We start from the raw sequence: 24,866 nt of genomic DNA on the forward strand, positions 1-24,866 counted from the left end.
ATGTTAGTTTTAAGTTACATGTATCTTTTAACTTTATTTTCAAAGTTTTTTTTGAGCCTGTTATCATTGCTGTTTCATGTGCCACTGAAAGTAACACTGCAATAAGAAAGATTTGCACTTAAGAGCTTTTCTCTGTGGTGTTCCTACTTAAATGACTGCGGCTGAGAGGGTGTTTTTTCTTCTAATTCTTTTTGTTTTTCATGTTTGCCTGGTACCATCTGAATCTTTTTGCAATATTATCTGTTCATTCCTTACTTGCCAGTGATTCAGGGCTTATGTGACTCAAGGGCAGTAAACCAGTGAAAACTCTAAAAATGTTGGAGCAGTTTCTTGTAACAACAGACAGATGTCCTTGGCCTTAACCTGCATCAGGGTTGCTTCATATGCTGGATATTTCTGATTTGAAATTTGTCTTCTCAGTGGCGATGTAAATCCATTATGTGTTCTCTGCTTGATGTTTGTTCCACATTCTCCACAAGCTGTGATTAATATGAACTCCTGCTCAAGTTAAGGTCAGTTCTGAGTGGCCGGGGCCCTCGGTGGCCCTGAGCAGTGTCCCCACACACCATGACCCAGGGCTCCACTTCAGGGCTGTGTGCTCCTGTTTGGGGGAGCTGTGGGATGCTGCTCTCAGCTCCCCATGGCCCTGCCCATTTGTGATCCCTGCTGATAAAATTCTGCTGATAAAATTTATCAGGTCCCCTGATAAAATTCTGGCCTGAATTTACTGGCACTGGGAGCTGGGCCGCTGTTCCAGGTGTCTGTGGCACGTGTGACTTCACAGGCCTTGTTCTTTCTGACTTTTAAAGCTACTTGATAGGAAAAACTCCAGTGGTGATTTCTGTCCCCTTCCTGGGCACCTCTGCCTAAGGTCTGGAGTCTGGGTGAGCAGCCTGGGATGTTTTGTGTCCAGTGTGCAGGACTTTTTGGTGGGATTTCATAGTGTTGACTTAGAGTATGCATTGGAATAGCAACCACCTTGCACTGCATTCAGAATGGGACCACCTATCTTGATCCTGATGGCTGCAAGCAGAGTTCCTACAGAAACCTGTGGCCTGTCTGAATTGTGTCTCTGTTTCCCATTTTAGATTTGGGAGGAGCTTCAAGAAGAAAAACTTTGTCTTCTGTCAGCCAGGCTTTCCATTCTGTCTTTGGTGACCAATTTCACAACTAAGATGAACTTTCCCATAGTGTTCTTACTGCTGCTTCATGCAGGTCTTCATTTATCACAGCTGAAAGTGCACATGGATTGGGAGTGTGTTGGTAGATAACCTCATGATGTTTCACACAATTCCAGCTGAGTGGTTTGAATATTCTCTCTATAATAACTAAAGATATATCTGTGAATCTCATCAGGGGGAATCCATCCCTTCCTCCTATGTCATTGAATGTACTCCATGTACATTCATGATGTACAGATGTGTCAGATAGAGAAGTTAACCAGAAATGCAGAAATTTGGGAAGAGGAGGTGGGCATTAATTGGTTTGTGATGCTGGAGTGTTGGAATCAAAGCTGTTGCTGAATTAGAGTATAATAAATTTTAGCAGTGGTAAAGGATGTTGCTACTGGTTTTGTTGTTTTTCCCTTGTTATAAATGAGTTAAAATGTCCATGATCACAGCTCAATCTCTGTTATAAATGAAACCAAAAATGTATCAAAAGTTTTGGTGTTCTCTAAGTGCCTACAGAGGTACTTAATGAAAGTCAAAGTAATAGGAGGTTAGTGCAGGCATATAAAATTTAATAGTTTTGGAAGGTTTCAGGTGCATTAAAAATAACTCTTTTCCAGAATAATTAACTACTTTAACTTGGTATTAAATCAATCAGCCAGTTAGTGCAGTGCTGTTTTGTATTGTGGAAACTTTTGTACTGCATTAAAGAACACCAACCTTTTGAGCAGATATTTCTGCAGTTAGACTGACCTATATATTATGTATTACTTACAGTTAGCTCTGAAAAGTGTTTTTCAGATGTATATTGTTTTCTTGTTGTTAGATAGATGGACAGATTTGGGATGTACATCTGTTATACCATGTAATTGACAGAAAACCCTCTGGTATTTGACTGTCCAAAAAACATGAAAGGTATAATTTACTTTGCAACAATCCTATTCTGTCAGATGGTTGCATTGACTTTCTGAAACAGTTGGAGAAAATTGATATGGCTTAATGTAAATGAAACTGTTACATTTGATTCTTACCTCATTTTACCTCCCTGTGGTATCAAGCACTTCCCAATTGTGCAGTAAGCATGTTTTGTATGCTTTTATTCCAAATCTTTCCCTGGGGAAATCACTGGAAGTTGTGGGACAATGCTCTTTCATGTGCTGTTTTACTGGCATTGACTTAGTTTCCTGAGTTATCTAGAGATGTGGCTTCATTTAATCCACTTCCTTTGTACAGATTACAAATTGCTGCCTTGTATCAGTAGAACTGACCTCTTTTTTTCCCTGAAAAAATAAAAAACCCCAAACTTTTAATTTCTGAACTGTTATTTGGGATTGTAGTTTTGAGATTCCAAATAACTCTAGCAGAGCATGGGCACCATAGCTGCAGTGCACTTCTGGAAGTTGCCATTAATTAGCATTCTGATTTTTTAGCTTTGTTTAGCAGCTTTTCTGCTCAATGTAATACCAGCTCTCTCTTTCTTCCCCTAGGTTTTGTGTTGCTGTGCATTTCCTGCTTAACAGAATGTTTGTTTAAGTAGATATAAGTGCAGTGAATTTCCTGAAAGTTACTCATTGGGGAAATTGAAATGAAATTTTAAAGTATCATTAGGAATGCAAACAATAAATTCTTTCATTTGCTGTAGGCGTCTTTAGGTTGGAATGACTAGAAAAGGTTCTGGTTAATTAGAAGTAATTTGTTAGAAACCTGAATCCTTTTTTTTTATTTCCTAGATTAAAACTCAGTTCCCAGCTGGATGCTTATAAGTGCAGGAAATGTAATTGTGAGATGATTAACTGCAAAAAGATGGATAATTGGAGTTCATATGATATGTCAAATATGGCTAAACCAAAAGGTTTTCTGCACGTTGAAAGAGATTGGCTGAAGTCTAGATTGCAGAATATTGAGCAAGGAGTGTTTTTAGAGATTAATAGTCACAGATTGCTGCAAGACGATGAGGCAGAGCTTGACTGTAAAGAGCTAACACCTCCCAGCCCTTTCCTATATCTTCAGATTTTAATTAGCATGGGTTGGGTTTTGTCCTCTTCCCTTTATTGCTGTTATGTGAATTGGAGATTAGGAAACACACTAAACATCATACATCTAACAGCAATGCTTAGACAAAGATATCTCCTCCTCTCTACTAGGAAAGGCTCAGCCTACCATAGGATAAGTTATTTGATTCTCCTGTGTTACTCCCTCCCCAGTGCCTTGCCTTACAATCAGCATTGTTTTTTCTATGGATTTTTTTAAATGTTTGTAAAATTTGCTTTGAGTATTTTTTTTATTTTAACTGTACTGTAATAATAAATTAAAGGGTGATACATACAGTATAAACTGCATCAGTGGCATTTTGCTTTCATTATCCCTCATAGATGTTTAGCAAAACAGTGCCTGGTGTTTTAAATTACTTCTGCTTTACTTTAATATGAGAACTTCTGTTTGAATAGCCTATTGTTCTGTTAGCTACTACATTGCACTTCAAACCACAGACTGTTATTAGAGTCACTGTATTTTGGGATCATATAAAATATTTGTTCTCTCCCTGCTCCCAACCTATAAACTTCATATCTCGATAAGGAGTTTCTAACCCTTGGAAATTCTGCTTTACAAATTCAGCTAATGACCCAAATACAGCTTGTTTGTTGTGTATGAGTTGTATTAAAATAACATACTCTATGTGTATTGTCATTAATGATATGCTCATTTTGATAATGGAGCTGCAGTCTCTTAGTATGTAGTCCTTGGGGAGATGCTGCATTTTTTTAACTAAGTATTGTTCTGGCTCCTTTCCTTGATTGGCCCAGAAATAGCAATCAGCTGGGGAGCAGGATGACATGCCTCTTAGCGATCCCTTTTATCTTTGAGATGAGTATCAACATTGTATGCTTCCTAATGGAAGTGTAATTTAATGAAATCTATTGGGTAAACATACTTCAGATGTTCAAAGGAGGTGACAAAATTTTTGCTGGCAGCCAGGACCTGGCTGGTTTCCAGCTTGCCTTTAGCTGCTATGCATATAGCATTGAGAGAGGCACTTAAAATAGGAACACAAAGTATTGTTTCTATTGTGTTTTTGGTTGTGGATTTTTTTTTTCTCTCTGTTTTCTTTTCCTTAATTTTATTTTTTTGGTATTTTTATTAGTGCCCTATGACTTCCAGGCTTTTCTAGTAAAGTGCTGTGTGAGTTCAGGTTTCCCCTTTCCCCCCCAAAACACAGATGACAGTGTTAAACTCAGGGGAGATGGTTGGCACAGAATGTGCTACATATTGGGGAGAGGAGTGAGGGGGGGGTTGAGTGGTCCAGACTGCTGTTAGTAACTCTGTGAAAGAATAAGTTCCTCTTTAGACTGATAAAATGAAGTATCCTGTTTTAAAAATTGTGTCGGAGCACTTTTGTTTTATCAATAATAATTGCTGATGTAGATCTGTCCTCACTGAGGTTTTTAACAGATGGCTGGGAGTGGAAGGAAAGCTGCTCAGCCTTCCACCTCCTCAGCTAGAAACAAGATTGCTAAAAGGAGACAGTTGTCCCTCTTACCATTGCTCCCTCCTTGTTATAGGAGTCATCCCAACACACACACACACTCTGTGGTAGCAAACTTGGCAGAAGGACTGGGAAGATCATATCAGCACTGCTGTCCCTTTTAGTGCATGTTTGACTGGACAGCTGATGGATCTTATTGCTCAGATCCTAATGGTTTGGTAAACTGTTGGATGGTGTTTGAGAGGAAATACATTAACATTTGGACACGTTTAAATATAACGGATGTGGCTGTGGAATGTGGGGTTTTCTTCTTTACATGGAGGGTCCAAAGGAGGTATTTTTAGTTTGAAGGCTTCCACAGTGGGTGTAAGTGGGGGACAGAGGATGTGTCCAGAGAAAGATAAATTGCATCATTGACCTTTTGCTGTTCTTTCAGCTATAAGTGGCTAAATCTGAGCTTTTCATTGTGGCTCACTTTATTCCCAGCTTCCCTGTAAAGAAGTCCCTTTCCCAAGTTTGTTGTTCCTTTCCTATGAGTGTGTGACACGTTACATTTGAGCCTTATGGTTTTACTCCAGTGATCCAGTGATTTCTCTGGATTGGTGGAAGTCATGGTCTACCAACTGGGAGTTTCTTTGGGTACAAAGGCAAGGTCAAGCAACTGTCTCTTCTTGCTATGTTGTTAAGCTTGTGTTCCACGTGGGGACCGTAACTAAGGATCAGAAGCCAGTGAGATATAAAATGAACCATATTGCTTGTTTACAAATATGGAACAAAATATGAAAGATTGAGGAAGAAAATTCAGTATATGTAAACATAGCTGGTGTTTCTATAACTGTAGGCTATAATAATGATACAAGATAAATTGCAATTGTATTGAACTGTCTTCATTCAAAGTGTCTGGTTCCTCAGCCAAGCTGAACATTACTTTAATGCTGCTCTATTTTGCAAGCTTTCTAATGTTGCCCAAAATCTGTGCAAGATCCAGATGTGTACTTTGTGTGTGTGTGTATAGATGCACGTGCATTGTTTGCTGTATATGGAATACAGTGATCCCAGTTTAGCTTGCAGCAGCTGTGGAACAATTAAAACTATATGTAATTTAAAACTAATATATGAACACATTTTATTTAATTTTGTCCTTGCATTGCTTCTGGTGACTGGTGAGGAGAGGGAGGAATTGGACAAAATTACAGACAACACCAAAGTTTATGATTCTATGTTGTGAACCCAAAATAATTAAATGGTTCATGAGGCTTTCAACTCAAGAAAATGAATAAAGCTTCAAAGCTTCAGACCAAAACATTTTTAAAATATAAAGTTTGGTGAAATTGTAAAATGTTCTGGCTTTAGATCTGCTTCTTTGAAACTAACCTTCATGTGAAGTACTCCTTTAAAGTGAAAAGTTTAAGTTAGAACTATAAATTGGTATCTCAGTGATTTTATTTCCTGTGTCTGTTTCCTGGTGAAATTGGGCTTGAGGAAGCCAAGCATTATTGGAACATTTAATTTGGTGCCCTTTCACAAAGTTATCAGTTGAGAGTCCAAAGGAAGGGAACTAAATGCAGTAGGCTGGTAAAGTGGTATTTATCAGCTTTAAATCCTTTCTTTGCATTTAGGGGAAAGATGCTGACTTAAAACTTTTCTCATCCCAGTAATTCTCTGAGCTTCTCTTCCACCAAGGACATGATTAGATGGTAGCCTGATTTTTTCTGTTTTCCTTCATTTTATTCCTCCTGATTTGCTTCCTCCTTTACAGCAGTCCACAGTGCAGCTGCCTCATGCCCCAGTGCAGACGATTAAGCTGCTTCTGAGGCCACCATCAAAAGCTGCTTTCTCTCTGGGTCTGCAGGAACATGCAGAAGCATTACCTCCGACCACTGCCATTGCCATCTTTATCATCTTTTTTTCCCCATTGTCAAGCCATCGTTTGTAGCTGCTATAAGCTTTTACCTGTGGCAGCTTAAAAGATGTAGGTTGAGATTTTTTCAGAAAGGACCCTGAAGGAGTCAGTGCTCAATCCTCAATGGCTTTCAGCGCTGAGCAGCTTAGACCTCTTAAAAATTCTAGTCTTATGTCTTTTCAGGTGGGATTTTCAGATTCTCATGAGTAACCTGTGAAAGGAAGATACGTAGAAACCTGCACATCATTTCATGGTTCAAGGAGGGCTTGTTTTTTTTCAGATTACATAAGTGCTTTTGAAATTTCATCCTTTGACATGACTTGTCGCAAGAAACATGTTTCAGTCTTAGCAAGGTAGGGTTTGAACAGTTTTGAATTCAGAGAAGATCACTTGCCATTTGGAGAATTTCATTGATATCTTTTCTTTCATGTGACTTTCCAGTATGGTTAAGCAACCAGGATATCCAGAGGCTTTTTGGGTAGGTGAATATACCAGCTGAAGTAATGAAATCAGAAACTTATATATAGAAAAGCTAATCCTTAAGTCATTGATGAAGGGGACAGAAATACCTCAAAGATTTTGAAGTGTTGGTTGTTGCAAAGACGAAATGCAAGAAATTCTGTAATGTTACCCGGATAAAGTCTTTGAGGAGTGATCATCTTTTTCTGTGGCATGATGCAGAGTGTTTGTCCTTATACAGCTTGTATTGAAAAAAAAAATTACCACCTCTTATTCCATCTTTACTAAAAGGAGTGATTTTTCCTCTTTTATAATGTTATAAGGTAGACAGATAACAAGACTGAAGTGGAACTGAAGTTATAGCTGAGAGAAAGATAGAAATATACTACATACTATTGAGGATAATATTATCTATACTACAGGTGATTCAGTTAGCAGAGAGTTTTTAAATTTTCCTATAGGAGCGTGTTGCTAAAAATGAGAGAGGTGGCGTAGCTTAGCGAAGTCAGTAGAGTTGTGCATCACGTTTGAAACCTCTGTCAAACACTTCCCATTGGTATATCCCCACCTGCCACAAGAATGAGTACATTAGGTTGGACCAAAACGCCAAACAGCTTCATGTTATTTCTCTGTGAGTGAGGAAAAGATCACTGCAGAAGGGTGCAGGGGTAAATGAGGTGTGAGCTGTTGTTAGTCTTACACTCTTCCAGCCTTCCTCAATTGGGACTGAGAGATTCCTGAGTGAAAAGTGGTGTTTCAACCTAGAAGTACATTACCAGAACAGGAATTAGTTATTAAAGTTGTGGCTCAGGATCAGGGGAACTAAAAAGTCAGAGCAGAACTTCTGTGGAGGGTGAGTCAGTTGTGTTTTGTCCTAAACTCAGGGAATGATGAAGCAGGATGCAAATGTGAAAGTGTTTTTTGGTTTTTTTTTTAATTTTTTGTCATTGCTACAGTGTCAAAATGTAAGACCGACCTGAACTTAAAACCAGTGGTGGCAAAAAATATCAGGTCTGGGTATGGAGGTAGAAGAATGGGTGGTCCTGCCATGAGCAGCCTTCTGCTTTGGAACTGTTGCCAGACTCCCTATAAAGCTGTTGGAGGAGTGGGGGTGCACAGACTCTGGAAAATGATAGTGCATTAAATAAAACGGAATAACATTGGATATATGAAAATTCCTTTGCTTTCTTTAATTTGTTTCATGCTATGTAATTGGATGACTTTATTCTGTGGGTAGAAGGAGGTCCTTCTCTAGTAGTATTGGTGGCAAAACATCCTGTCTAGTAAGTTATCAGGGTTCTGAAATTATATAATGTTTCTGCATTGCATGGATTTTATTTTTGTGTCTTAAGGCTATTTTCTGCTAGGAGTTGAGCAGATGTTAGAAATTATTCAAATGAGAATATCTGTATCCAGAGATGTAATTGTAGGAAATGCTTTGTTATGCTTGTAACTGGCACTTCTGTTTACTTTGTGAGTGTGGGGGGTTTTAAGAGTATGAGTACCACCTATTTTCTATCTGGATAAGCTTTTCATTTTGGGCTCTAAAGCATCAGCTGTAGGGTCTCCACAAAGATGGTAAGAAGTGCAATTAATCATTTATCTGCTAGGTGTCAGCAAAGGTTCTCTTTAAGATAAATAAATTAAAAACTGTATGCATTCAAATAGTAGATCTTGAGACTGTATGACTCAAGTCTGTTTGGAGGCTGAGAAGGAATTTCTAAGGAAATATTCATGGAAATAGATACTAGTCAGTGTCTAGAAGAGACAGCTGCACTTCATACCATTCATTTAATTAATTCAATCTATTGCATTTTACTTGATGTGTGCAACTTTGAACCATTCTTTAATTAAGCAAAATTAACAAGTTTATTTTATGTGGAGAAGATTTCACAGATTTCCATTCAGCAGAGCTTTTTTAACAAAATTGAGTTACCGTGTGGGCCATTAGGGAAGACACTTTCATAAAATAAGTAACAAAAGGGTAAGAAGAAATGGTCAATTTTCACAATGGAGGAAGCTCGTCATTGTTGTCCCACAACTTCCTGTTTGTGTTGTTCAGCACATTTTTAGATGGTCTTAATATAAAAAAGGAAAGAATTGACAAAGCTACTGGTGGTACTAAAATATGCAGGACATTAAAAGGAAGAGCTAAATTCATTATTTCAGGAGTAGTGTTCTGAGTGGTTAAGCCTTAAACTCAGAGGTGAGGCTTATTGTTGATAAGTAGAAAGGAATGCACCTATCAGGAAAACAGTTCTGAATTGTCATTCCCAATGACAGGCAAGTGTTACTGTTTGGGGAAAATACAGGAAAAAGTCCAAACTCAATAGTGTTCAGAAAAGAAAATTGCACTGAAGGAATTACTATGAAAGGAATAGAGACTGAGCCAAATGATCTCTCTACCTTTGACTCTTTGTGTGAGTATAATTCCCTGTTCCCCAAAAATGAGTAGCAGAACAATCTCTGGAGCAGCTTAGTACAAGGAACTGGGTAATGGAAAGAAATTTTTCAGTTAGGGTTAGGAGGGAAGGGCTGTATAGGGAGATGATTGTGTAAATGGAGTGGCATGTAGAGAAGGTGCAGTGTCAAGTTTTTCACCTCTGCTCATAATATGTGTCAGGTGGTATCAAATTAATTTATTGAATTAGAGATTAAAATGCAAGAGAGGAGAGGGCATCAGAGTTGGGAAGTGCCTGATGTGTCATCCAGCACCAGGTGGGTGAGAAAAGAGAGGGTACCAGACAGGGGTTGTGCACTTTGACCCCTTATCTGGGTTTCTAATATTAGAACTTTCTGGATACTGCATGTTAGGCTGGATAGACCTTTGGTCTGAATTGGCATGGCTAAGTTGGCTTTATAAATTTTATTTTTTCCTGACCACATGTGACACAGAAGGGGATGCAGTCACTTCTGCAGTGTTGTGCCCAGGTGAGGTATAACAGTGTGTCTGAGCTTCCTGGCCCCAGAACAGTGAAAGTGTTGCTTAGGTAAGTAGTGCCTGTTATTCCAACTAAAGTTTGACAATATAGCAGGCATGTGTTGGTTTACTTGGAGTGATAGATCAATATATTTAGCTTCAGCCTATACAGAAAATAGTAAGACTTCCTTTGTTCTGGTGTGATCCTAGTTCTGGAAATAGTATAACTTAAGTGGGGAAAATACCACAACTATTATTTGGGAATACAAACACATTCCATCTGTTTCTATGTCTGCCTCATTCACAGGAACATTCTCAGGAAAAGCTCTGTAAATGGAAATATTTTTAACTTTGTACACTTTGGATTTATATGCCCACTTAAAGATAGTGCAAATGTTAAGCTGTACATTTCTGAGTTACTGTTTCTATATAACTTATCCAGCTGGGAATTAGACCCTTACCACTTCACATTTATTTTTAAAATGTAGCATTTACAATATAAGCAACAACCACCTAGAAACCTATCTGGAAATGAGGAGATTGTGTTGAAAGAGGTATCTTGAAAATTTTCTTTAACCACTTTGTGGAAGTTTGAACACAAAACCTGAGTTTGAAATACTTACACACTTCTCAGTCCTTGTATAAAGTCTCATATTTGTCATTAAATATTACACACAATTTAAGAATTCATGTGAACCATTACTGTTTTTTACTTAGATACAATTTTTTATAGAGTGCTCTGTTAGTAGTGCAGGGTTTTTTGTGTGAAGCAGTATTTTGTGGTCTACTGAGTGTGACAATGCAGTTCACTCAGACTGCTAATTTTTTTAGAACAGCTATGTAACTGCAGAGCAAGCCCAGTATTTCCCCCTTAGCGCTTCTGTTAATGAGAAACAGTGTTGTCTAATATTACTGTGTTACTGGTAATTCAGTAGGTCTCAAATAACTCCCTCAGGCCTGGTGGCCAGAGTCAGAAAGATGTCCTCTCTGCACAAAGAGCTCAGTATCTGACCTTTGCATTGGCTTTGCTAGTGAAGGATATGCCCACATTGATGCTATCAGGTTTATGCAACAACACAGTTGTACTTCTTTTAAAATAAGGCAGTGTTTTATTTTACTTTGTTATGCTCCTAATAATTAAATTTTAAAACTTTAAAACTGAAGTGCTTGATCTTTAGGCTTTCAGCCACGTTCCTCTATGAATTGCTGTGTCAAAGAGTGTATTGATGCAGCCACATAGCTGGTGTTCATATATTTCCTGCTCATTCAATAGGAAAATATGATAGGAATGCTGTCCCTGTGCAGTGAGAAAAGTTTGATATTTTCCCCAAATCAAGTCTCATTAGAAAGAACTTCAGCTGCTGAGATTTGAAAGGGTTTGTATTATTAAGTTCTATCTTGCCAGGGAAGGAGCTTTCTTACATTTTCTGTTTAAAAAGTAATCAATTGATCAACCTCTTCCCATCTCCCTCAAATATTTGTTCACCAAAGGGTTTCGTCCCATGCCAATTTTACAAAATTCAAGTCAAAAGATGCAGGTAGATCTTGTGTACTTATGCTTCAGCTTCTGAATTCCACATAAAAGAGTCATAACCCCACAAAGAAAGTATTAAAACTTCAGATCTTAGCAGAATGGTATTTTTCCCAGTGTATGAGAAAAAGACAATGACCACAGGAAGCAGGTAGCTGTGTGCTTCTGTACATTGTATAGCTTCCATCAATACAGTTTATATAGTCTTCCACGACACACAGCTTTTACTTTAAAGACATGTTGGGTTTTTTAAGTTCATGTATTGATTGTGAATCAGACAGGTATAGATTGAATAGCAAATAATCCCCATCACCATCATAATTGTAAATCGATTTTGTAACAATGTGAAAAAAAATTCTGCACTGCCAAATGCTTTATTTAATGTCACAGGAAATAATGAAATCATAATTCAAAATTACATTAGTTTTGCTTTCTTTCATCCTCTGTTTACTAAGCAGGACTAGAATGTCATGTACTTCTCTGTGCAGGTATAGTGCCTGTATTATGTATGTTATCTCATTTTGATCTGTAAATATATAGTTCCCTTTCTAGACTTGTTCTCTAATGTGGTCATACCAAGAGTTGACTCAAATACAAGCAGGGACTAGGGCTGGCATCACCTCTGTGTGCTGCCACTGATCTCTCCACATGTATGTAGGATTGACAGAGCAAAGGCCAGGAGTGGAGCATCCTGCATTCACACTTACTCCTGTAAGTTGGGAAATACAGCCGTCAATGTTTTAGGTTAATCATGGCAGCATTCAACAAAACTCATCTTGATTCTGTTGTCTTAGGGCCAAGGCTGAGATGCTGAGTATCTGTAGCTGCTCAAAGTTCAATGAAACTGGTTTATCATCTCTCTGTTGGTAAAAGTAAACTGGAAAGTGGCTGCTCTGTATTTTCTACAAAACTAGGCTGTCACCATTTTAGTTAGTATTAATTATTTGACTGATGCCTTACATTTATACCATTATATGTAAATTAATTTACTAAGCTAGAGGCTGGATTATATCCATTTCTTGTTCCACTGCTAACTTTTTTGTGCTGGTTCTGTGTAAAGTTTCTGTGGAATGTCTTAAAATGATGGGAAGAGGTGGTTTCCCTGTAGTTTCAAAATCATTGTATACACTGTGCAGATAATGGAATGATCCAACAGAAATGAAATGAAAATATTTTTCTGCTTGCAGCTTTATTTTTCTAATATTATTTGTTTTCTAAAAGTGCGTTATGCAGGCATTTTTTATAATTTTTTTTCAGAAGATGACTTTCAAGAAATAAATATTTCTTTACTTTTACTTGATTTTGTACATGCTTTTTCTCACTGTAGTTATTGGTGATATGTTTTTTTCCATTAGGGTGGTGGGATTTTTATATAATTTTATGCCTACCAGTGCTCAACGTTACATTATTATTTCACATTGCTGTTTTGGCATTGTAATTTCTAAGGTAAGAAATTACAGTCACAAAGACAAGACTGGAAATCATTTTATTTGTCAGGGTAGGAGATAGACTATGAGTGAACATGCTGAGTTTTTCAACAGAGTTAAAAACCCCAAACAAACCCCCAAAAATGTTGCAAACAGCAGAAAAAGAAACAGAAAAAATTAGACAAATTTCATTCCAAATTAGCTTGTAGATGAAGGCTTCTTTTTTAAGTGCTATAATCCATAAAAGAAAAATAATTCCTAGTTCAAATGCTAAGGTCTGTGTAGTGTACTACCAAGTTTCAGAGGGAAAGTGTTTTCAAGGTCTTTTCATAAATGGTGTGTTATGGAATGGGGTCACTCGAAAAGGAATAATTACAGAGTGATCAGAAGATTTCTTTGAAAAGATAGTGCTAGACCTTCTGTGTGGTTTGTGGAAGAACAGAAATAAGTTTTGCTCCTAGGGTGGGCTAACAAAATGTATTGTGTTTTTGCAGCTACTTCTATCTTTGCCCGAAAGATGCATGCATCACCTCGCAGGGCACTGAGCTCTGTAAGGTCACTGCCTCGAAAGCAGATCTGGCAGTTGTTAGAAGTACAGCACACTGCTGCTCTGTTTGACCAACTGCAAAAGTTTAGTTTTGAACTCTAATGAGTCTTTGCTCATCTCCCGTCTTTGCACTACCAGTTGTTAAATAATTAATTCCTCTTTGATTGTACCTCTTTATGTGCTTTTACAAACTTATTTGTATTATTTTGCTCTGTATTTTATTTGTACTCAGCCTCTTTTTGTTTCAGAGCACGGAGTTACCAGAAAGAATTAATTTGAGGAACATTTTTCCACCCTTTGTGTAGTGCTCATACTGAGGATCTGTGATCTACAGTAATTCTTATTCATTTGGAATATAGTAATTTGTTCCTGTCAGCACAGGGGCTGGTTTGTTGTTTTAAATTGCTGACTTTTGTTTTTGCTGGCATGCTCCCCAATACAAATTGAACATCTGACAAAAATCTATTTGTGTGACAATTCAGTCGAGATAGGTGCTCTGTGTTGCCTAACAGTACAATTTGGGGTCCCCAAGATAAAAGTTGACTGAATGCCAAGATTCTAGTAGAGCTTGTTTGTGCAGATAACAGAGGTAATCCATATTCCTCAGGTCTGTAAATCAAACAGACAAAGGAGAAATATGTATGTGCACCTTTCTCTTTGAGATAGTGGACGGGTAGTTTGTTCTTAATAACCATAGGGACTATCCACCCCCTGAGAAAAACAGGACACTGACACCAGCGATGTCCCTATAAGAAATTAGAGTGATTGGGAAAGTCTTAGAGTGCTCCTCCCCTTTAGCAGATAGTGTTAAATAAATTATTCTATGGATCTGGTTTGTGGCTTTGTGGTGATTTCTGTACTTTTATCTGTTTAGTCAAAGTAGATCCATAATACACTGGAGGAGGAAATCCAGCCACGAGGTCTCAACTGTTTTTCCCAGAGTGACACAAACAAACGTGTCAGTTTTAGTGGCCATCTATGGAAATAATGTTTAGGAAAACACATACTTGCTCCTACTGATCCCCTGCAATGATTCTTTCAGGATGTAATAAATAACTGAAATACCCTCTTTTTGATGAGGTGTTTAGATCCAAAATGTGAAATACAAACTAGGAATCCCAATGACCTAGCCAACACTTTTTGATAGAATGCTTTTTAAGGTGCAATAATTGCTTTTCATCCTTAAATAAAAATATACCTTTAGTCAGCTGTGTGCAAATATGCTTCCTATTTTCCTGCTTAACTGTCGAATCACTTATGTTTTGGAGTTAATGCTCAGGTATCTGCCTTGTGATTTACTGCAGGATCCTGTACTATCAGGTATATACATCTTGTTTTAAGGGAAAAAAGTATAAGCTGTCACCCAACAATGTTCTAAACTTTTTATGTGAGGCCACTACTTCAGAAATCTTTGAAATCTGTTGTGATCCTGTGATAAAGGTTGTCATTGTCCTGTAGAATCATAGAACTGCTCATAGTAGCAGTGGACAGTGGTAATGAAATTTTAAACTGAGATTATTGCATAAATTTGTCTGTCCTTGAATACTCAGAAATCAAACTCAGATATGTGCTACACAATTTTTTCTTCCTTTAGTTCCTTATATTCTTTCCACGTTGGTTTTGCATGTCAGGTTCATGAGTTGGTGTTGCAACTATTATGTTTGCCATATGCTATCAAACTTTGTTTGGCTTTGTATCAGATCATCTATGTTTGATGCTAACAGCTTTGTTATACCAGAAGTTTCTACACTGTGCCATGCAAGAACAGCTGCTGGGGTGGAGGGACAGATGTTTGGTCAAATGGTACTGGGCCTTTCTTGCACTTCAAAGGAACTGAGCAGAAATATAATATGACTGTAGAGTATAGTTCTATTTTTCTAATATGAATAATTTGAATATTTGCCATAGCTTGTTAGGAGATTGGGAGAGCAACTAACTTGTAGGAGCTGAAATTGGGAAGTAATTCATTAGGTAATCTTTTCTTATTCTGGAATTCACCATGTAAAGATGAGATCCTCAGGATTAAATTCTTATTACCAAAATGTGCTTCATGGAAGAGATGTTACAACACTCGGTGTGGTACAAATTAATTGCTTTTGATACTTTGTTAGCTTCTTTGTTTGGAATTTCACTCAAGGTTTATCAAGTGAAAAGTAGGATAAATTTTGAATTTAATCTTTGTCCTAATACTGAGATCTGACCATCTTTCTTTTTGTGCATGAATGCCACTCTTCAATTGCTATTTAAATAAAAGAAGCATTATTTAAGCAGTAACCACCAAGGTTTATTATTAAGTGTGAAGCTCTTAGATATATCTCAAACTCCCTGAACTGCTGATCAACAGAAACAAGCGGAGTTTACTGAAATGAAAATAATTCTATCCTTGCTCTGTTTCTTAAGATTTCTCCTTATTATCCATTAATGGCCACTATAGGAGGCAGTACAAGTTCTGGACTAATTGAAGCTTTGACTGTGATAACAGCCTTTATGCAGTCATACATCAAGTGAGACTTTCCTTAAGGTTCACACTACATTGTCTTGACAGTGAAAGTCTAGGCAGCTATAAACAAGATCAATAGAAATGTGTAAGCATTGTTGGTGACAACATAGTAACAAGGACAAAACAGAAATACTCAGTGAATTTTTAGAGTTTGGACATCAGTGTTTAGTGTGAAATGAGCTACTGCCAGTGTTGGTGTTGCTCATTATTCTTTGTGTGGGATGCTGGTCCACTTGGAGGCAGAACTCCTGACTATGCCTCAGGTAACAGGAAAAAACAACAAGTTAGATGAAGCTTGTCTATTAGAGAGACACTTTAAATACCAAATATCTGTAAATATCAATATTTTCTATCAGTATCGTGCCTTTCCCTTACACTGTATTATTAGGCTTAAGACTTGAGCTCTAAAGAAACAAATGAAGTAGGGAATGGGTTGGTATGCTTATTTTTCATATAGCTATGTGTATTATAATATTTTTTCATCCACTTGAATGAATATTTTAACAAGTATTTTCACTGAATGGGGAGACTGAAAAATGGAGAGGCAGTATAAAAAGGAGAAGGACTTTGGGTTGATAAATTAAAGGTAGTGGATTTTCAATAAATTAGAGGTAGTGGATTAGCTACTGACTTTTATCTCAGGTACTGCAAAGCAAGAACTGCTCATCATCAGCTTGTGATAAAACTAGAAAATGCCATGTCTGAACATCGGGTTAGTATTTTACCATATTAGCTATTGATTTAACACAGCATGAAACAACTGGTGCTGTCCCAGTAGTGCCTGGTGGGGAGCAGTGAAAGTACAGATTTACTCCCCCATCAATCTGCTGCAAACTTCAAAGCCAAATTGTGGCCACTTAACTACTAAAATTACTAAACTCAGACAATTTTTTTATCTTTTTCAAGCAAGGCAGCATGTCTGTCTGCAAGTGCATATGTTGTAGAAGGAAGGAAAGGAATCTCAGCTAAATCATGTCAGTGCAAAAATAATAAATTCAGGAAGCATGAAGAGCAAGATCCAAAAATTAGTTTTGATAGGGCCATGTTATACACAAAGTATTTTTAATTTCCCTTTTCATTAATCAATAATTTGAGCTAATTTGCGTATAGTTCAGTGTTTGCAGTGAAGTACACAGAATGAGTACCTTGTGGGTGTACTTGTATGCAAGCCACCATAATTACACAATGTGTCTATTTAATTGTTCTTTGCATCAAGCATTATTTCTTTATTATTTAATGGTGGGGTCAGAAATGATCATATGCTACTCTCATGGGATAGGATTCTTCACATTGTGATTAATATTCTTAGGAGTCAACTGAAAATTTCTTATTCTGTGTATTATTTTCAGAAATCAAACATATATTGATATATGACTGGAAAGATGCTGCTGAGAGAGAGTGTGTGTGTTCAGTAAAAAAAGGACAGTGTCTAAAAATAGATTTTTATGGACTAGAAAGTATTTTTGGAAAGGTTTGCTTAAGTTTCTTTGATTTAAAATAGATCCTATCAGAGTAGCACAAATGGAGGTGGGACAATTCAGCTGCCTTAGAAACATCTCATTCTCCCTGTCCTCATTCTGGATGTCCAAAATGAGATCTGTCTTTATGGTTTCATTTTGGCTTTTACATTTGGAGTTCACTGTGGACAAAATGTATAATTTATTAAGAGAACTGAGCTCTGTAGCAAAATTGTACTTTTAATTGGGAAGCCTAAAAAATACCATCTTTACTGGGCTTTGCCTGCTGTTAGAAATCCAGGGAGTGGGAGAGCTGAAAAAGATGATGGTAAGTGTTCAAAAATGGCAACTGGTCCAGCCCATATACAGGTTTTCATTTAGTTAGGTACAGAATGATAAAGGCAATTAAGAGGAAGGAAGTGAAACTTGGATGCCTTTTTTCCTGGGAAAGGAAGGAGCTGGTGGAATGTACCAGCAGGTGTCTTGTTGCTGTTAGCAATGGGAACCCAGGCTCCAGATGGAGATACTGGCTGAAACAAAGGTATTTTAATGAACATTTAATGTTTTGGTTTATCTGAGATGTTTATCATCCTTCACCATGAGCTAATTAGTGTGAACTAATTAGTTAGAAAATCTTGAGCCTCCTTAAGATTTTTTTCCTCCCTGCTTTAGTGTCTCTGGGAGCACTCTTTAAAAGTTGGCATTCTTATTAAACTTCCTCCCTTGGAGGAAAATGGCTCCATATTTTTATTTTCTCAGTTCATCTATCTGTTGGTCCAACACACTGGAGTTTATCTTCCATCTCCAAGGTTTGGAAAACAATTATGTTGATTACACACAGCATAAAGTCTTCGGACCACAAAACAGTCTGAAGTACATGATCGTGATGTGTAGTTGCTCCTTGTCCTCTAAATAGCATTAGTTGGATAAAGGCAGCTGTGTGGTAAAATAGACTTTATTAAAAAAGGCACAAAACCAAACTCATAAAAGGAACCACAAATATATGGCTTGGGTCATTACAGCAAGGAGATGAGTTGAGATAACCAATAAAAATTTCATAAAAGAAACATAAGCTTTTTAGTGTGCTTTTAAAAGGCACTAGGAGTTCTCTGTTCCACCATTATCTTTAACAATTTTCCTTAAAGGTAGTTTTGCTGAGAAACTTGTAATTCTTACATGTATATATTACATTCAAGAACCTGCTGTAGATAAACCATTCTCAAAATAAGCTTATTTTTGTAGCCTAGTTCAGCTGGTCTTTAAATGGAAGTTATTCAGATCTCAGAGACTTCTGTAGAAAACCAGCAGCCTGTATGATATTAGAGACTGACTTCCAGTGCCTCACATGACTCTGAAGATCTGTTTTAGGGGTGAGAGTCTTCTCAGATTTGACACAGTAAATTAATTAAGTAATCATCTTGATATCCTTAAATATTTCTGCAGGTTAGCCTGAACATGAATTAAGGATTAATTTCTCTAGCAAGAACACTTAATTTTTGGCTGTTCCTATTCTTTGCATACAGATGGGTTTTTTTGAGGCCACAGTCTGGACATGGCCTTTTTCACTTCAAGACCAATTGTGAACCTATTCTCTAAATAGCAGAATTTATCCCACTTAGTCCTCCTACACCCAAATTAATTGTCTGTATGTAGATTACTTTGTACCTGCATCAGGCGTGGTCTTTCACCTGAGATATCTTTATTATGAAACTGTTTCCTGAGTTGGGAAAAGAAGGTGTTCCCCCCTCTCCAGCCTTGCTCTTGCCTTTTATTCCAGCTCTGATGATAGAAATGGCCATAGTAAAAAGGGTCTGCAAGTTGCAAATCCTCTGTCAGCAAATTAGCCAATATATGTGTGCCATAAATATCAAAGCAAAAAGCACAACAACCGACTTTTAATTCAACAATCTAAATTATCAGACTGGTCTTTGAACACACACAGGGTGGTTACAAGGAAGCAACAGGCTTTTCGGGAGGGTGGATCTGAGAAGGAGTGAATTTATGTGATCTCATGCACAATTTAAAGGAATTTCCACTGTCTAAATAGAGAAGTTGGTTAACTCAGCCAGCTAAGTAGGTGTGAAAAGATGGGCTTTGTAATGAAAGAAGATAGTTTAATAATGGTCATTTGAAGGAATCCATAGAAGGGGGTTGGATGAAATACTGAAATTAGAGTACTGAAAAGCACATTACAGGAGCAGGCTGTGAGCTGTGGGTAACAGTGGACAGTGGAATAACTGCAAGTCAGCAGTGCAGAGGTCATGCATCACTGCTGGCCTACAGAGATGTTACAGTTAAATTTGCACATATACCCAGTCTTCCTTCCTGCAGCAGCTGATGCCTGGCACATTTTGAGATTATGGCACATGAGTAAAAAGGCTGGCAAACTGCTGTGCAGAACAGCCTAGAACTGCAGGCACCTTGGAGAAACTAAATTCTGATGAAAGAATAAAATACTGTATATGGAGGGACCAAGGTTTGGAATTAGTATGTGGTAATTCAAACAAGCAAAGATGAGGGGTTATAATAAAAAGAAAAATAACATTGATTTACATGCCATGCTAAGGGGAGTTAGTTTATGTTTGTAGAGTACTATTCAAGCCCAAGCAGTACTCACCTGAAATTTTCTATGCTTGGATTTATAACTGTTGTATTGCATTATATTAGGTTTCTTTAGATGTTTCCATAGATTTCCATAGTGATCATAGTGAATATTTGATCATTCTCTAAAAGTGATCATGAATGAGGCAGAGGTCAGTAAGTTCCAACCTTTTGAATTATAAAAAATCTTTCCATTTCTGGGTTGTTAAGTTTACAAGTTTGAGTTCAGGTAAATAAAAGCTGGTTTTCTAAATAGAACTGTCTTTTTCATGATAGGAACCATCCTCTGTTACTCCATAAATTCACAAAAACAGTGAATTTCAGTTCTCTCTCAGGTCACCTGTTTCCTTCCTTACCCACAGCAGGTGCAATACCTGCCTTGTTGGTGACATACATGATCCACTGGCCATGAGTTTGAGGTGGAAGTAGTTTTGTGGGCAGAAGCTGCATTTTTCACCATCAACATAACAAAATGTGTCCTCATGGGGCTTTGCTTGACCTTCCTCCCTGCCCTCACCCCATAATGAAACTAAAAGTGTGTTTGATGAGGATTATTGAAAAGAAGATTTATGGACCTGTGACATCTATTTAAGATGGATGATAGTATCTCTGCATTAATTTCACATTAGCACTTGGAGTCTGATTTCTCAGTGCTGTTGCAGGAAGCTGCTGACATTTGGCAGAGTGGCAGAACGCGGGGTTTGAGTTGTTTCTCTTTCAGAGTTGCCTGCAGCCTCTTCTCTGCGTGTGCAGGGAGGGAGGCAGCACTGGGGGTGGCTGAGACATTGACTTTTGCCAGCTGACATGTACTGGTAAATTGATTCTTTCAATCAGAAGTTTCAGTGGATTTGTGGAATAGTTTTTATTTACTTTTGGACAGGAATGTATTCATTTGGGGTTTTTTTCTCAGTTTTCTTAAGGAAATGCTTGGAAGACCTGCATGGCATCAGGTTCTGTATTAGCACCATTTTCCTGCTTCTTGCACCCAATTGCTAAAAACTCAGCACTTAGGAACAGGAAACCCCTTTGGAATTGCAGTCTGAAGTGTCTAGTTTGTTGTTTCTTGATGACCTTAAAGAGAAATATAGTTTTGAAAATTAAAATTAAGTATGAGTTTTCAAAACTCATTCAAAATTTGAACACAATTTTTCAAATAGAAAAGAAATTCCAATATTTCTTGCTTGCTAAGAAATCAGTTTGGGTTTCTGTTTCATTATAAACTTTAGGATTATTAAACAGGCCACTTTTCCTCTAAATTTGTTCAACTGTATCTTTTCCATTTTGCTCAGCAAAAATTACTTAAATACCTATTCCAAAAGGCAGACATGAAAGAGTATATTCTGCAGTATTTAGCTGTCCTTTTGGGGATCAGGTCACTTTTTTCACCTTGCTTTTAGCAAATGGCAGAAGTGACTACTTCAAGAACCCAAATTAAATCTGATCTATTCCCACAAATTATTTCTGGTTATGTTAATCTCAAGTATTTATTTACATTTAGAGCAGGGCCAAACTGTCAAACAGGTGCCTGGAGATTTTTTAAAACATTTATATATACTTGGAAATTATAATAGATTTTGTATGAAAACAGGTGTTTGTGGATAAATAAGCCTTTTTGTTGTTTACACATATTCCACCAGAAAAATCTGTTTAATCTGTTCTTAAAACATTGAGCCTGAAAAACTGAAAGGTTGGGATAAAAGGATCTGCTGGGTCTTTTGTCTGAAATGCACCTACATTTGCTCATCTGTTTGGGGGCTGCTTAGCATTTAGGAGGGGGAGAGCTATTCTTTAGTTCATGTATGAAAATGTGCAATACTTTACATCAATTATTTGGCTGATTGCTGGAAGTGCATTGGAGTGAGGGGGCACTGCCTAGTTCTGGCCTTCACTAATGGGAACATTTCAGAATGTGGATGGTAATTAAAGTACAGAATGCGGAAAATTAGGCCAAAATTGAATAGAAATGAATAAGCATGTGTTCTGTTGTGCAGATGTTGGAAATAGATTATTTGGGATACCTCTTTCTATCTACATCTTATTTGGTTACCGTGTAAAATTCGGTCATACACCATGTAGATTGTTTCTCTTCCCATTACCTTCTCTGTTTTTATGTTGTGATGTATCTGTATAGGTAGTAATTTAGCAAAATATCCTGTCTGCCAGGTGTGGGAACTAGCTGATTGTATTGTAATACCAGATCATTACTTAATTCATATGCAACCTAGCCTAGCACATGGAAAGCATTATAAATCTATTTACAGTGTGGCTGGTCTGATGATAACATTGTATTAAATTCCCAGGTGAGGCAATTTAAGCAATTGCTTTGCCATGTGTAGGCCATGGAAATTAACTTCTCATATGCTTTAGTAATAGAAGAACTTCATTGGTATGCTCAGATTAGTGGTACAGCAGAATTCTTACAGTCTGGTTACGTGTACCCTGCTTCACATGTAGAATCATACAGGGGGGTGGTGCTGCAGATCACAGATCTTAATTAGTTTAAGCTGAGTTAATTCATTTCAATTCTAATTTAGCTGGGCTTGCCTATGAACACATTCAGTTCTATTGGGAAATGTTAAGGCTTGGGTCAAGTAGACAGATTGTTTAAAGCCAAATTGCCAGACAGAACTGAGCAAGTGTATCTGTTTGAACAGGGCTTTAAGGAAATCACCCAATCAGTATGCAAAAATCCTGTTCATAAACCAAGAGAGATCTGCCTGGAATCAGAAATTCTTCCTTGTCAGAAGGTCTGGGTACTGTAGTACATTTAAAACAGCCCCTGAAACTTTCTGAGTGCTGAAGTTCTTGTAGAAAGTAGCTTAACCCTTTTGTGTCTCTGTGTTTGGGCACATGCTATGCTCAACTGCAAACACATCCACTGAGCAAAACCACTGGTGTGCTTAGACTTTTTGTCTAGGTATATACAAGAAAATATAAAATACAAGGAAAACTTCTATATGTGACAGAGCTTTGCAGACAAAAAACTGCACACAGAACCTCTTAAACCTATATTGAGCTGCCCAGAAATGCCTTGGATTACAAACTCTGTAAAGCTTCTGTCTTTTCTAGAAACATACATATAAAGTACCAGTAGACAGTGGTAACTGACAACTAAGACTAAAAATGTTGACAATTTCTTGATTTGCCTGGTTAGCTTATGTATAGAAGTCATTAACTATTTATAAAATGCATTATGAATTGGGTTCCTTCAAAATGTAGCAGAGTGTGTGACATTTCCAGCTCAAACTATCATTCTTGCATTTGGCTAAAGTATATATATTTATAAACAGCTGAAGGTTATGAAATAAAAAATAATAATAAAAAACTTAATTATTGAGTTCAGACAAGCTGAACTAATCTTGATAGCCACATTTAAAAATGTTAACCAATAATACTTAAATAAAAATAAGAATAGTGTTTCAAGATATTGATATTTTGGACAAATCCTGAAAGAATAAATGAACACTTTAGTTCAAAGACCTTTCCTTTTATATTATTGATTCATTTGGTAGTGAAACTGTGATCAAAAGTAGTATCAAATTATTTATTGATTATGGCAAAGAGTTCTACCTAATTGTAGCCAAAGCATTATTTCTTTTAATAAAAATTCTGATTTTCAGATCCTGACAGATTATTACAATCAAAGAACAATGATACAAATATATTTATTAAGTTCACTGGCGATGATAATAAAGGATTATAAAAGGCCTCTAAAAATTGTATTGCTATTAACATTTATTTCTTTCCCGTGAAGTATATTCTTTTTCCTTTCTCCCATGCAGGCTCCTAAGAATGATAATATCATCCAGTTATATCTTTCAAATAAATGATGTGTAATCAAGGACCATTTCAGTCCCTACATATTATTAGGAAGCTTGTTCACTAGAGAACAAGCTCATGAAGCATCATGCTCCTCATCTCAGTCTAATAATGATAAATATGTTCAACACTAACAGGATCAATGGAGCTGAGTCATTTTGTGAAATTGGGAGAAACTGTACAGTTGAACTACTAGACCTCAAATGAAGTCCTAAGATTGAATCTTAATCAGAAAAGATGATTAGATATTTATTGTTATATATTTGTAATTTCCTTCCTTGTTTGATGTGTATAAAATGAAAATAGGAAAATAATGTAATTGAGCAATCTATGCCAATTTGTTGGATTTTTGGTGAGAAAAGAGAAAAACAAAACCTATCTCCATATGATATTCTTGCATACTGTGGAGTGTTTTAGTCCCCCATAGTGATGAAATGAATAATTTAAACAGGCAGCTCTGATACCACAGCCTGTTTAAAGGTTCTCATTTCCTTTAATGCTGTAGACTACTTTAGCTTGGTTAGTGTGAAACTGTGACAGCTGAGATCTCCAAAAGATTTGGCACAATTCTCCTCTTGCCGTGGGTCTGTGGTCCAGGGCTTTGTCCTTATTACTGTAATCTGTAGCTTTGGGATCTGATGGCAAGAGAATCACAAATGTGTAAACATTGTAGTGATCATGTTGGCAATAAAGGGGAGCTACCCAGCATAAAGAGCTAAAATGTTTTGCTCTGGGATGACCTATGCAAGGCCTACTTTGCTGCTAGGTTCCTCGCATAAAGGGTGACCCATTTCAAACCTCTGTTACTAAGGTGATGAATTTCCCTGTGCTCAGTATAATTTCTAGTGTTCTTTTCCTGTGCCTCAGTCCAAAGCACCAGTTTTGGCATGGTGGCCCAAGCAGGGAAGGTTTGAAGAGGGATTCATTTTTTCTGATTTCCTACCGGTTGTCACTGTCATGGCAGGGTGTGAGGGAAGCCCCCATCAATAAAGGAAGGCCTTACAGCTTAGTTTTTGTTTCTCTTGGGCTTCTTCCTCTGATGAGGTGTA

The 24,866-nt window shown here is 37.2% G+C and overlaps 1 protein-coding gene across 4 annotated transcripts in view; it reads left to right on the top strand.

Annotated features, from left to right (window-relative positions):
* The window catches only part of VTI1A (vesicle transport through interaction with t-SNAREs 1A), a 258,683-nt gene that overhangs the window by 24,364 nt on the left and 209,453 nt on the right, over positions 1-24,866 (top strand). The gene's annotated exons all lie outside the window — the stretch shown is intronic.

This window comes from Zonotrichia albicollis, chromosome 7 (genome assembly GCF_047830755.1).
Source record: "Zonotrichia albicollis isolate bZonAlb1 chromosome 7, bZonAlb1.hap1, whole genome shotgun sequence".
NCBI lineage: Eukaryota > Metazoa > Chordata > Aves > Passeriformes > Passerellidae > Zonotrichia > Zonotrichia albicollis.